General features: G+C 53.6%; 1 protein-coding gene across 3 annotated transcripts in view; it reads left to right on the top strand.

Moving 5' to 3' along the window:
* SMUG1 (single-strand-selective monofunctional uracil-DNA glycosylase 1) overlaps positions 1-14,131 on the top strand; it is a 79,360-nt gene that overhangs the window by 4,314 nt on the left and 60,915 nt on the right. The window lies entirely within an intron of this gene.

Here is a 14,131-nt window from a genome sequence, read left to right as displayed (position 1 = left end):
CTTAACTTTGTTTTCAATGTCTGTGGGTCTGTTTCTGTTTTGTAAATAAATTCATTTGTGTCATATTTTAGATTCCATATACAACTGATATCATATGGTATTTTTCTTTCCCTTTCTGACATTTCACTTAGCATGATAATCTCTAGGTCCAGCTATGTTGCTGCAAATGGCATTATTTCATTCTTCTTGTGGCTAAGTAATATTCCATTGTATATATTTACCACATCTCTTTTTAAGAAATTAATTTTAATTGAAGTATAGTTGAGTTAGAATGACTCATTAGCTTCAGGTATACAGAACGGTATATACAGTGTGTACATATATGTGTGTATATATGTATTCTTTTTTTTTTTAGGGCCACACCCTCGGCATATGGAGGTTCCTAAGGCTAGGGGTCAAATCCGAGCTACAGTTGCCAGCCTATGCCACAGACACAGCAACACAGGACCTGAGGCAGGTCTTCGATCTACACCACAGCTCATGGCAATGCCGGATCCTTAACCCACTGAGCGAGGCCAGGTTCCTTGTTGGACTCATTTCCACTGCGCCACGATGGGAATTCCAGGATCTTATTGTTAAGATCTTACGTATAATAGTTTGCATCTGCTAATCTCAAACTCTCCCTTGCCCTCCTGCTTGGCAATCACAAGTCAGTTCGCTATGTCTGTGAGTCTGTTTCTGTTTCATAGATAAGTTCAGTTGTGTCATATTATTTTTTGTCTTTTTAAGGCCACATCCACGGCATATGGAGGTTCCCAGGCTAGGGGTCTAACTGGAGCTGTAGCCGCTGGCCTGCACTAGAGCCACAGCAATGCAGGTCTGCGACCTACACCACAGCTCACAGCAACGCCAGATTCTTAACCCACATAGAGAGGCCAAGGATCGAACCTGTGTCCTCATGGATGTTAGTTGGGTTCACTAACCGCTGAGCCACGACGGGAACTCCTGTGTCATATTTTAGATTCCACATGTAAGTGATACCATATAGCATTTGTCTTTCTCTTTCTAACTTACTTCACTTAGTATGATAATCTCTAGGTCCATTCATGTTGCTGCAAATGGCATTATTTCATTCTTTTTTATGGCTGAGTAATATTCCATTATGTATATGTACCACATCTTTATCCATTCCTCTGGTGATGGACCTTTAGGTTGTTTCTATGTCCTAGCTATTGTGAATAGTTCTGCAACCCCATGGATTTTATACACACCTCTTTTTCTAATGGCATTTATTCGGGGGGGAATGATCTATTTGCAAGTCTGTTTCCCCCCGCCCCAATAGGAACTCAAGCTCCCCTAGGGCAAGATTTGGTTATTTGCACCTGCAAATAGGTCTGAATTTATAGTGAATGGCTGGCTGTTGTCTCAGCCTTAGACGCGGAGAGTCAATGTCTCATGTCTACCCCTCAGCCTGGAATGTGGCACAGATACGCTCACCTGCTTAAAGAGTGGCTTTATGTGCCAGTCATCTCCCTCCCTCAGTCCTGGGGCCAGACTCGGCCTCCCTTCCCAGCTCCCAGGAGATCAGCTGTCCCCTCTCTCTTCCTGGGATTTGCTCCCCTCCCTACTGAGAGGTGGGTGCTTCAGACCCTGTAGGTTCTAGAAACTCAAATCGAAGTCCTACGCAGAGCTCTCTTTCTCAAGAGCCCCGAAATAGATGGTAGCGGGGAGGCTTCTCCCCTCTTCAGAGTCCTGGAGACACCCCACTGATTTTTGGAGCCCACCCCAAGTCAGCCCTCCCCCAAGCCCAGGACTCACCCGGTTGATCCTTGCAGGTCTAGCCTGGAGCTTGGGGGCAAAATCATAAATTTGGGAGACAAGAGGCGAGATAAAGATCATTTGTTGAAAATGGTGTCATCAATCATTTGCTGGAGAGAACACATCCAAGAATTCCCCAAACCTGGGTGTTCGGCTCCCTACCCCCCCCAACTCCCTGTTGTGGGCTCCTCCCCCACCCCCGCCCCCGCCCCCGCCAAGTGTCCTCCCAGCCGCACCCCAGACCTCCCTGGACAGCTCCTTCCAGGGCTGGGGCTTGCCTGGTCAGTTTGTTTCAGCCCTTCCCATCTGCATTCTCAGAAAGCCCTCGGGCCCTCTCCTCTTCTACCTTGGGTGGGTCTCAGGATGGAGAAGTCCCCCCCCCCCCCCCCCCCCCCCGCCAGCTTCCTTACTCGCATTAATGATCACATTTCTGAAAGAGCCTGGAGGGGAGATTCCCAAACTCCTAGTTGAAGAGTTTCAGGCTGGGGATGAACAGATAAATAATGGCTTGCCAAATTAATTAATTATTTTATTAGCCTGAGTAATTATTAATCAGGTCATTAATCACCCAGCTGTGTACTATGAATAGTAATTGTGTGGTGGTGGGTGGTGGGGGCAGCAGGGGGGCAGGTTATAGCTCTAGGGTCTTGACAGTATCTGGACCTTCTCCTGGTCCTGGGAAGCTTTGGGAAGGTTTAGAGGCCCCATCCTTCCCCGGACTCTCCCAGCCATGCTGAGAGATTAGGAACTGAATGGGGTCTACCTGGGTCTCTTTGCAAAGGCAGGTTCCAAGTTCATCCTTCTCTTTCTGATTTCCACGGTTTGGGCACATGCAAGATGTAGGGGCTGTTGTGTACCCACAAAAGTGAAAGGAAAATGAAGAGAACTTGCACTTGCGAGTGTGTGGGTGTGGGTGGGGGGCAGGGTGAGAATAGGGAGGGACCTGGTGAGGAGAGACAGAGGCAAGTCCTAAATGTTGCAGAGGTCCCCACAACCTCAGTCTGGCGGGTCAGTTGCTATAGAAAAGCGATGCTCGGATTGACGCAAAGTTTTGCCTTTGAACGTGATGCTTTGGAAAGAGGTGGATGCCACCAGACAGGAAGAGAAGCAGAGGAGGTAGAGACCAGAGAGGGGGAGGTGGGGAAGGAGGAGACCGGCAGGAGGAAGGATGAGGAAGCAGCGGCGATGCCCGTGGCTGGCTCTTGACCTTTGGTTTTGGATTTACCTGCTGGCTCCTGTATGCTGTTTTCTTCTTCTTCTTTTTTTTTTTTTTTTTTTTTTTTTTTGGCCTTTTCTAGGGCCGTTCTCGGGGCATATGGATGTTCCCAGGCTAGGGGTCTAATCTGAACTGTAGCTGCTGGCCTACATCACAGCCACAGCAACACCAGATCCGAGCCATGTCTGCAACCTACACCACAGCTCACCGCAATGCCAGATCCTCAACCCACGGAGCAAGGCCAGGGATTGAACCAGAAACCTCATGGTTTCTAGTCGGATTCGGTAACCACTGCACCATGACGGGAACTCCCCTTTTTTTTTTTCTTTCTGGGGTCTCTGATGAGTCCTTCTGCACCTTCTTGTGCATACTACCTACCCTACTCAGAACTCCTTTCTCCTGAAGCTTTTTTTTTTTTTTTTTGTATTTTTAGGGCTGCACCCGAGGCATATGGAGGTTCCCAGGCTAGGGGTCTAATCAGAGCTGCAGCTGCCAGCCTACACCACAGCCCCAGCAATAAGAGATCCAAGCCACATCTAGACCTACACCACAGCTCACGGCAATGCTGGATCCTTAATCCACTGAGCAAGGCTAGGGATTGAACCAGAGTCTTCAAGGATGCTAGTCGGGTTCGTTAACTACTGAGCCACGACAGGAACGCCTCCTCTCCTGAAATTTGAATTTGCTTTTACTTCATTTTATTTTTTGGCTGCACTTGTTGCATGTGCAAGTTCTGGGTCCAAGGATCGAACCCGAGCCATAACCTGCTGTGTGACCCAAGGAACTCGCGCTCCTCTTCCAAGGTTTGGGGTGGGCCTCAGCTTCTGAATCTCCCCCCTGCGCCCGCCCCCCCGCGCCACCACTTCTGGGGACTCCACCTTGACACCAGGCGGTCCTTCTGGAAGTCTCACCTCCATCCCTCTTATCATTGTGTGGCGCACTGTTAGGTCACAGAGAACTCTTGTCCCTCACTCTGTCCCTTTCCAGGGCCTCCTTCTCCCCAGGCCAGGTGCTCCTGTGTCCCCTTCCCCTCCTGGGTCCCTTGGGAGGGGTGAGTGATGGTTTTAACCACGCCAGGCCCTTCTGTCAGAGTCCACTTCACTTTCTGTTTATGGTGAATTTTGCTCTTTATTTACCTCAGTCCTGCTTTGTTTATGACCTGCTCAGGGTCGGTTTCATGTTTGCCTCTCTGGTTTCTCTTCCATGCACTGTGTTTATTCCTCCCGTTGGCGCCCTGTTTGCAGGCCTTTCCCCAAGACCCCACTCTGAGGGGGACGGGAAGCGGCCCTCACAGGCCCAGCCCCACCTGTTCCGGGCTCAGGCTGCTCTGAGCATCCAGCCCCCACAGCCCTGAGGTCCCACCCCAGGAGGGCCTGTCTGCGGGGCGTCCCTGCTCAGTGTATCCTCTCAGCAGAGCCCTGGGGGCAGGGCAGGGGGTCAGGCGCAGGGGCAGCTTCTGACAAGACAGAGCCTGTCGTGAGATAAACACAAACATGGGGCCTGGAACCCAGGCTCTTGTTTGGAATTCTTGACAGCTGGGGGTGCTGGGGGTGCTGGGGTAGGGAGGGGGCAGGTGGCAGGAAAGGAATTGGAGGGGGAGAGCAGACCTCCTGGAGGGTCCAGGGGCGCAGAAAAATGGGACAGCGGGCCCTGCAGCCCTTGACATTGCTCAAGGACCCATTGCTGATGGCTTTGAGGGAAGGTCAGGCGTCCAGTCCCAAGGGTGACCGCCTTTCTTATGACATCTCCCAGTGGTGGCAGGGGTGGGAGAGCAAAGGATGGGGAGATCTGTGGGTCCCCAGTTCGGGGGTCAGGAAGGGGAACACAGTGCCATCTCAGTCTAGTTACTGGGGCCGGGGTGGTGGCTGGTGGGGGGGAAGGAGGGAGGGAGAGCGGAGGAGGCGGGGTTCTTGGCTCTTCTCTCCTGATTCTCCCTGGGAGTTGTTCATCTTCAGCCAGGTTTTGAGTGTTATCTGGAAGACACTCCAGGGAACCAGCTCCAGCTCCGCCAGAGTCTTTCTCTTGCCAGCAGACAGCCTCAATTAACCTCTTCCCATCTTTGGAGTGTGTGGGGGGGATCCTCCTAACCCCAGTGCCCCCTCTCACCCCTTCTGTGTCTCTCCGGGGTCACCACACATTGCTTCTTCTCCATGTCCTCCCTCGCCCCGTCTTTGTCAGGTGGGGACCTCGCTGGAAAGAAGGTGTCTTACTTTGCTCCCTTCCCTGATCTACCTCTCCCAGCATCACCGGGAAGCCCTTGTTGAAAGCCTTCTTTCATTCCTCCTCTTCCGTTCAGTTTCATCTGCCCAAACTCTTGCCTGGAACACAGACATTCTAGGCCTTGACTTCTCCCTCAAAACCTCTCTGGGACCTGTTGCCTTTGGTCTTTTCTGGGTTCCGTGGAGGTTTTCCCAACTACTTGGAACACGGGAGAACCTCCCTGCCTCCCTGGTTCTTTGCTTGCAAAGCCCTGGGTTTCTAGGTCCCAGAGGGGAGTGGAGGCTGCAGTTCTGCCTGTTGCCAGCAGAGGGCAACACACCCAAGCCCAGGCAGAGGGTGTGGAGGCTGAAGGGTCTGGGGTGGGGCCCGCCCGGGTGGGGTACGCCCATGGTGAGAGGTGAGATAGAGGCAGCTTGTAGCATAGGGACTGGCTCAGAGGTAGAATTAGTGGAAAATTTCTAGGACCCCTAAATGGGGCAGGAATCTCTAGTTCTTTGCCTTGTTTACAAACTGCAATAGATAATAATATCGGTTACAATTTGGGGCACTTTATATGTAATACGTCAAATTCTCAAAATAACCATGAGGTACTACTACTACTACTATTATTATTAGTCTTTTCAGGGCTGCACCCGTGGCATATGAAAGTTCCCAGGCTAGGGGCTGAATCAGAGCTGTAGCTGCCGGCCTACACCACAGCTCACGGCAACGCCAGATGCCTAACCCACTGAGCAAGCCCAGGGATCGAACCTGCGTCCTCATGGATTCTAATGAGATATGTTTCCGCTGAGCCACGATGGGAACTCCTATTTTCATTTTACTTACTGGTAAACTGAGGCTGAGGAAGGTTAAATCATGTGCCCAAGGTCATACAGTGAGCAGTGGGCAGAACAGGGGTTGGGTCCCTGGGGGGGTGGCCCTTGCCTGGGAGTCTGCCTCCTCCCCCCAGACACTCAGTAACGGCCCTGGAAGGGGCCCTTGTGGCGCCCACCCAGCCCCCTCCTTCCGGCGCCCAGCAGGGTTCAAAGGAGGGGTTGGAAGGCTGGGCGGGGGACCCCTGCCCCCACAAGCCTCCCTCAGCCTGGCCAGATGCCTTTGGGGCCTGGAGACAAGGGCTGGAGAATGGGGCTGCCATAAACAGTGTCGGGCAGCACTGCAAGGCTGTAAAACCAGCCGGGCAGAGGCTGGAATGTGGAGGGATCCAGGAAGGATTTTCCGGCCGGGTCTGGCCTGATAGCATCTTTGGGGCCCTGGGGTCAAAGGGGAGCCCGCCTCCCTGCCCTCCCTCTCGGAGCCATCCTGCTGCTCTTTCCCCTTCCCCACCCCCTCCTCTCCCACGTTTCTGTAGCTGCGTCCATGTGTCTCTCCCTCGACTTGGTCCTTCTCTGCACCTTCATCTGAGGGGTGGTTCAACTTCTATGGGAGCCCGTTAGCTGTGTAACTCTCTGACTGCTTTGCCTCCCTTTCCTTATCTGTAAAATGGGAAATCATGCTGGTACTTATCTCAGAGGCTAGAAGAGGGAACATTTGCAAAGCACTGAGGTCAGTGCCTGGCTCAGAGTGAATGCAATTGTCTATTACGTAGTAAATATCATCGTTCTGTGTGATGTTTCCTGTTTCTGTTCCCTGACAACGGATCCAAATTAGCCAACGGGCTTTCTTCTCCTCGTTTTTTTTCCTCACAGCCTTCACCTGGATCCTGGAAGGGACGTGACTAAGGGGGACCCCTAAGGACAGGGTGCCTGCTGGACCTCCTTCCTCCCACCCATGCTGGCCTTTGGGTCTGGCTCTGCAGGCCAGCCATCCATCCCTTCTTTGGCCAGCAGGGGGCAGCAGATGCTTGACTGTGCTGCCTGGGAAGGGGTGTGCCCGGCTCACCTGGCCCTGCTGATGGAATTCACCCAGGAGGGCCCTGAGGAGAGCCCAGGGCCTGTGTGCCTATGGCAATACCAGGCTTATTCCCCAGTGTCTCCCTTCTGCCCCAGTACCTCTGTGTGTGTGAGGGTGAGGTGGGGAGGGAGGCCTTCTTCCCTGCCGTCATCCACTGTTGTGACACATACGGGGGCAGGTGTATGTTTTCCAATGTACCAGAACCATGGAATCAGAATGTTACAGATGTTACAGCCAGAAGGGACTCAGAGACTGTCTAACAGCCCAATCCTCTTCTTCCACTGAGGAGGCTCAGGGCACAGAGAGGTCAAGCTGCTTGTTAAAGTTTGCACAGCGAGTTTGTGGCAGAGCTTTCAGACTCTTAACCCACTGCCCTTCTAGTGTGTGTTGGTGTGTCTGTGTGACCTAGGCGTGCACGCTGTCTCATTCAGAAACGAGGCTTCAGGACAAGGGCCTGCTGGGTCCCCAGCCACTGTGGCTGCCACCCGGAAGTGGTCCTGCCCTCCCCTCCCTGGCTCTCCTCCTAAGACGTCCTGCCCCAGATGCTTCCTCAAAATCTAGCTGGATGACAACAGCTAGATTTTTGGAGATCAGAGCTCTCATAATAATAATAGTAAAAATATTCGTTGAGTGGTCATTGCCACATGCGCCAAAACCATTTAATTACTTAATCCTTCAACGGGATTTGAGACTTTACTTTCAATCTACACATAAGGCAATGGAGGCACAGAAAGATCGAGTACCTTGCCCCAAAATCACACAGCCGGGAGGTAACCAGGCCATCCTAGGGAAGCTCTAAGCACTAAGGTTAATGTATCACATGGAGTTCCCGTCGTGGCACAGTGGTTAACAAATCCGACTAGGAACTGTGAGGTTGCGGGTTCCATCCCTGGCCTTGCTCAGTGGGTTAAGGATCTGGCGTTGGCGTGAGCTGTGGTGTAGGTCGCAGATGTGGCTTGGATCCTGCGTTGCTGTGGCTCCGGCGTAAGCTGGCGGCTGCAGCTCCAATTGGACCCCTAGCCTTGGAATCTCCATATGCTGCAGGAAGCAGCCCTAGAAAAGACAAAAAGACAAAAAAAAAAAAAAAAAAAAAAAAAAAAGTATCATAGGATGGCAGGAACCTCTCTGACACTTGCTGAGGTTCAATATGTGCCAAACTTTACTCCATGTGGTCCTCCCCTCCTCATGGTGACTGCGAAGTGGGTTTTCTCATCGCTTTGCAGAGGAGGGAACGGAAGCTCAGTCACTACCAAGCAGAGGAGCCAGGCCTGTGCTGCTCCATGTGAAACCCACACAATTGGCCGTCTGCAGGTGTGATGCTTTCAAAGGTTCCAACGTTACATCACCTGGGGATTTTGTGAAAAAGCAGATTCTGGTCCAGCTGGTCTGGGGCCGGGCCTGAGATGCTGCTTTTCTCTTGACTCCTTCTGGTGGCATCAGGGGTACTGGTGCACAGATCATACTGGTTCCTTCTGGTTCTGGCCTGTTGGTCTTTTTTTTTTTTTTTTTTTTTTCTTTTTAGGGCCTCACCCATGGCATATGGAAGTTTCCAGGCCAGGGGTCAAATCGGAACTACAGCCACAACACCAGATCTTCGACCCACTGAATGAGGCCAGATATCGAACCCGCATCCTCATGGATACTAGTCGGGTTCGTTTCGGCTGAGTCACAAAGGGAGTCTGGATTCTCAGTTCAGGCTCTTTCCCTCCCCCACCATCTCTAAGCTTGGCATCGCTGTCTCTGGGAGCCAAGGTGGAGGTGATTTTCAAGACCTCCAGTGTCCCCTGGTGTGTCCCCTGTGGTTTTTTTTGTTTGTTTGTTTGTTTGTTTTTGTCCCTTTTCTGGGGCTGCTCCCACGGCATATGGAGGCTCCCAGGCTAGGAGTCGAATCAGAGCTGTAGCCCCTGGCCTATGCCAGAGCCACAGCAATGCCGGATCCTTAACCCACTGATCAAGGCCAGGGATGGAACCTGCAACCTCATGGTTCCCAGTCGGATTTGTTAACCACTGTGCCATGATGGGAACTCTGTCCCCTTTGTTTTTTAAAAATTTTCCTTAATTAATTTTTTAGAGCTGTACTTCTGGCATGTGGAAGTTCCCAGGCTAGGGGTCGAATTGGAGTTGCAGCTATTGGCCTACACTACAGCCACAGCAATGCCAGATCCTTAACCCACTGAGTGAGGCCATGGATCAAACCCACATCCTCAAGGATACCAGTCAGGTTCTTAAACCACTGAGCCACAGTGAGAATTCCTCCCCGGTTTTGTAACAGCAGGGAAAGCAAAGGCCCTAGTGGGCATAGGTCCTTTCTCAAAATCATACAGCACGTTCAGATACGGAAGCCTTATCCCAGACTCCCTGTCAGGTGCCCTGCGCTCTCCCAGGAAAGGCCCTTGAGTGCTCTGGGGATCCGAAGGGAGGCCCAGCCACTGGACAGTGGTGGGGCTGGGCTCCCATGTGAGGCTGCATGATGAGTCCTTGTGATGGGCAATAGTGTCAAAGGGGAAATAGAGGCAGCCGGAAGCCAGCTGCCCTTCTTGCCTTGGCACCATCCTCTCTGTCTTGCTTTCTCTTTCCTTCTCCCCACCTTCTCTGTCCCTTGCTGTCCCTAAGCCCTGCAGCTCACTGCATCCCTGGTTGACTCCATCCCACCTGTTCCCAGCCTGCCAGCACTTGGTTCCAGGGGTGATTTTGTCTTGTTGTTGTTGCTGTTTTTGTCTTTTTTTCCTTTTCCAGGGTTGCTCCCATGGCATATGGAGATTCCCAGGTTAGGGGTCTAATCCGAGCTGTAGCCACCAGCTTATACCACAGCCACAGCAACGTGGGGTCCGAGCCGCGTCTGCGACCTACACCATATCTCATGGCAATCCCGGATCCTTAACCCACTGAGCAAGGCCAGGGATGGAACCTGCAACCTCATGGTTCCTAGTTGGATTCGTTAACCACTGATCCACGACAGGAACTCCCCACAGGGGCGATTTTGAATGATACTGACCAATTCACATGGACAGGCCACTCTCTCTTTCTCTTGCTCCATCAGTTCTTCCCAAGATCGGTGCCTGCCTGGCTTTCTGTGGCAGGATAGCTTCAGGCTGGACAGACCCCCCTGAGGCTGACAGGGCGGGACCTGCCGATCTGGGCAGGTGTGTAGCAAGAGCAGGAAGGTGGGCTCCCTCCTGGCTGGGGGGTGGACCTCCAGCAGAAACTGGCTGGACAGGGGCCAGAACGTCACCCCTGCATCCTGCAGCGGCCATCAGGTTGGTCCCTCTCCTGGCCTTTGGTTGGGGAGTGGGGTGGTGGCGCATCTATAACCCTTGGTCTCTTCAGGCCCCCAGCCCTGCCTGGTCTCCCAAAGGGCCTGCTGACATCACGTGTTTACCTGGAGGTAGACCAGCGACTCACCAAGGAAGCCCCAAAGCAGAGCTGGGCCCGGCTGCTCTCCCAGCCCCATGTGGGGGTGGCTGAGGAAGGACTTGGGGCCAAGGGATCGGCTCCTTACAGGACACAGACTGGAGGGAACAGGAGCCAGCAGCTTTCCTCCTGGCCTTTCCCCAGGGCTTCCAAGGAAATTTCTGCCCCCTTGGTAGAGCCAGGAGGGATTGAGATGGAGTCATTCATGCTACAGGTTCCTGTTGAATGAATACACCCCATGTGTTAGGTGTTGGGAAGGACCTCAGAGATTCGGGCTCAGCTCAGGTTCTGGTGAAGCAAGAGGTCAGAGAGAGGGATGGAGGCCCCAGTCATGGCAGGACTTAGAGGCAAGGCCAGGAAGACTTTTGCTGGAACCTGCAGCTGATAAGGCCTGAAATGAAGAGGAAGCTCTCCCTGCCTGCAGAGGGTGTGGGGACGAGGGTGCAGATGGTGGCCTGGGCAGGTGGCTCAGCCTCTCGGGACCTTACTTCCCTCCCCTGAAAACTGACAGCATGAGGCTAAGTCAATGGTTCTCAGACGCCAGCCAACTCAGGATTCACATTCCTGGGTCCCTCTGACCCACGAGCTCTGGGGTCAGGACCTATGTTTTTCCCCTCGGCCCTGGTGGGCAGCCAGGTGATGAGATCAGAGCTGGAAGGTGGTGGGGTCTCCCAGGGCCCCTCCTGCCTCCTGTTCTGACCCAGTTGCCAGCCTGCATTTGGGAGGAAGCCATGGGGTTGCTTTCATTTAGAGCCAGGCAGGTGCTATGACCCTCATTCTGGTGAAGGGGTGTGAACAGAGGCCCAGGGGGGTTAAGACGGACCATCTATGGTAGGTTCTCACCACTGCAGCTTGTGGGGTTTTTCTCCACTCTGTTGGTTTCTCTGTGTTTTTTTTTTTTTTTTTTTTTTTTTTTGCTTTTTAGGGCTGTACCCATGGCATATGGAGGTTCCCAGGCTGGGGTCAAGTTGGAGCTACAGCTGTGACCTACACCACAGCCACAGCAAAGGAGGATCTGAGCCACATCTGCGACCTACACCACAGCTCATGGCAACACTAGATCCTTAACCCACTGAGAGAGGCCAGGGATCGAACCCGCAACCTCATGGTTCCTAGTTGGATTCATTCTGCTGTGCCATGACAGGAACTCCTGTTTCTCTTCATGGATAATATGCTCCCTTTTCCATCTCCTATGTTTTCCCTTCCTCTTCCTTTCCTGCCTCTCCCTGTCATCTCTGGTTTTTAAAGTATTTTCAGACACATCAACACTTTTTGGGGAGGTCTGCCCTGTCCTCAGCCCTGAATCCCTTCTTCAAGGGGAGTCCACAATCCCTGTTCCTTCCTCTCATATGGGGGGAGTGTCTTAAATGCCCCCTTTCTGACTGTCACCTGTCCCACCTTCCCTTGCCTCTTGCTCTTTCTCTCATCCATGGCCAGCTTTCCCCCTCCTCCCTCTTCCAGTTTCCAGAGTGTTAGTTTGGTTTAAGACAGAGGCAAAAGCCAGAGTAATCCCCATAGAGAAATCCTCTCCCATCCCAGCAGGAAGGATCAAGGTTAGATCTTGGAAGGACTTCCAAGGAGGCTGCGGACCCAAGTGGGGCTGCCAGGTCTCTCTCCAGACTTGCGAGCTCTTCCTCTCCTTAGTCTCTCCACACCCCCAAGGTCCTGTGAGGGTCACCCTGTATCCGTCCTCTGACCCCCTCATGGACACCGGTGAGGGGTGGTCAGTGGTCATGGGCTCCTCAGGGACCCACTGATACTGAAGGATGGGGTGGGGCACCCGCCCACCGTGGCCCTGCCCATTGTCCCTGCTCTGGGACTTGTGCCCACACCACCCACTCCAACCTCCCTCATCTTCTCAGGGCGGGGACAACAAAGAGTCTGTGGGAGCCACCTCTCTGTGGGGAGATCCGTGTGTGTGTGTGTGTGTGTGTGTGTCTGTGTCTGTGTCTGTGTGTCTGTGTGTGTGTGTGGTGTGTGTGTATGTGTGTTTTACATCTATGGAGCCAGGGATGTGCGTGCCTGTGTGTCCCCATGCAATTTTGCAGCTGCCTTTGCCCCAGAGCTACAGAGGCCCTTTCTGGTCTCTGTCCCCACCTTGTCCCTGGGGTTAGCTGGCGGGTGTGATGAGCTCAGGGCTGCAGATTGGGCCTCTCTCCAAAGGTGGGATGCAGAGGGCTACCTCCCTGAAGCAGGGCTGCAAGGTCTCCAGCCCCTCCTCCCCCGCCCTGGGGCCAACGGAGGCAGAGCTGCCGGTCCTGCCTGCACATGGCCACAAGGGGGCTCTGGAACCAGGTTTTTCTCCTTCCCGCTGGAGCTGCCAGGATTCCCAGCAGCACCAGCACACGGAGCTTTTCTGGAAGTGCTGGCCATCCTCCTGCAGCTGCCACTGAAGGGTCTCTGCCAGGCTGGGAGGCAACCAGAGGGGGACACCGTCTTTGCTCTTCATAACCCCGTTCTATCAGGACGGCTTCAGCTGTCTACCTTCCATTTCTATTGCTACTAGGGGAGAAGGAATGGGTAGAGCAGCCATCCTTCTCCTCTTTCTTTTGTGCATTGCCACTCCTCTCTTCTCCCAGGCTTAAAGTGCAGTCCTTCTTCTCCTCCCCACCCCCTGACCAGTAGAGTGCAGACTCAACTCTGTCATAGCCAAGGACTGGATAGGCAGCAGCAGGAAAGATGTAAGTTAGACATCAGGAGGGACTTCCAGTCAGAGACGCGCATGAGCCACTGGGTCTGATGTCTGAAGGAAGATGAAAGCAGGGACGTTGCCTGTTCAGCTGGGGTGAGGCTCTGGTTCTGTGGGCTAGAGGAGTCCCCTATGACCCACAGTTCCCATCTCTACTTCCATACGGGGCATTAGAGAGGACAGCTGGATACAACTACTTGCCTCGGGGCATCTCGGAGCCTCAGAGAACCATGGAGGTTGCTGGATCCTTGGGCTTTGGGGTTGGGAAGAGATCTGTGAGGAGTTGTTGGAAGGAAAACGACTGAACCCTCCCTCCCCTGGCTGGTGATCGCTGGCAGCGGGAAGGATGAAATAACAGAGCAGATTGAGCGCCATCAACCTGCGAGGCAAAGAGTCCATCAAAGCGGAGGTGTGGGGGGGGGAGGACTTCCTGGAGTGGGAGATGCCCTGAACCTCACACTCCTCTGTGGGGTATGGAGGTGGCTGGCACTGCTCTGCTCCCTGCACCTTGATTTTCCAAGCGGGATGCCAAATGTCTGCCCCTCTTTCTTGTCTGTGTTCAAGGCCATGAGGGCCCTGGGCTGTGGGGAGAGAGGGGTTTTGGAGTCAGCCCACTGCCTGGAGGCAAATGGCATGTCTCTGTGTCTCAGTGGCTCCACCTGTAGGTGAGAAGAATACCTCCTGCCCCCTGGGGGAGCTCTGTGGATCGTATGGGTGACAGCCCGGGGCACACGGGCCAGGGGGTGCCTCTGTCCACCCCCTCCCCAGCCTCACTCGTTCTTGGAGAAGATGTGCCCGGGCTGATAGGCCCAAGGCTGGGGTCTCTGCTGGATGTGCTTGAGGGTCGCAGGTGTGGTCTCCCGGCTTCTCCTCCCCCCTTTGCTTACTGCCCTTCTCTGACTCTCCCCCCACCCCCGCCCCTTTTCTTCCTGTTCCCCCTTCTTCCC

The sequence above is a fragment of the Sus scrofa genome, chromosome 5 (assembly GCF_054392235.1).
Source record: "Sus scrofa isolate SSC_HxYL_T2T_F1_AM1 chromosome 5, Sscrofa_HxYL_maternal_Yorkshire_Landrace_v2.0, whole genome shotgun sequence".
Lineage (NCBI taxonomy): Eukaryota > Metazoa > Chordata > Mammalia > Artiodactyla > Suidae > Sus > Sus scrofa.
This window is presented reverse-complemented; position numbering and strand designations above follow the sequence as displayed.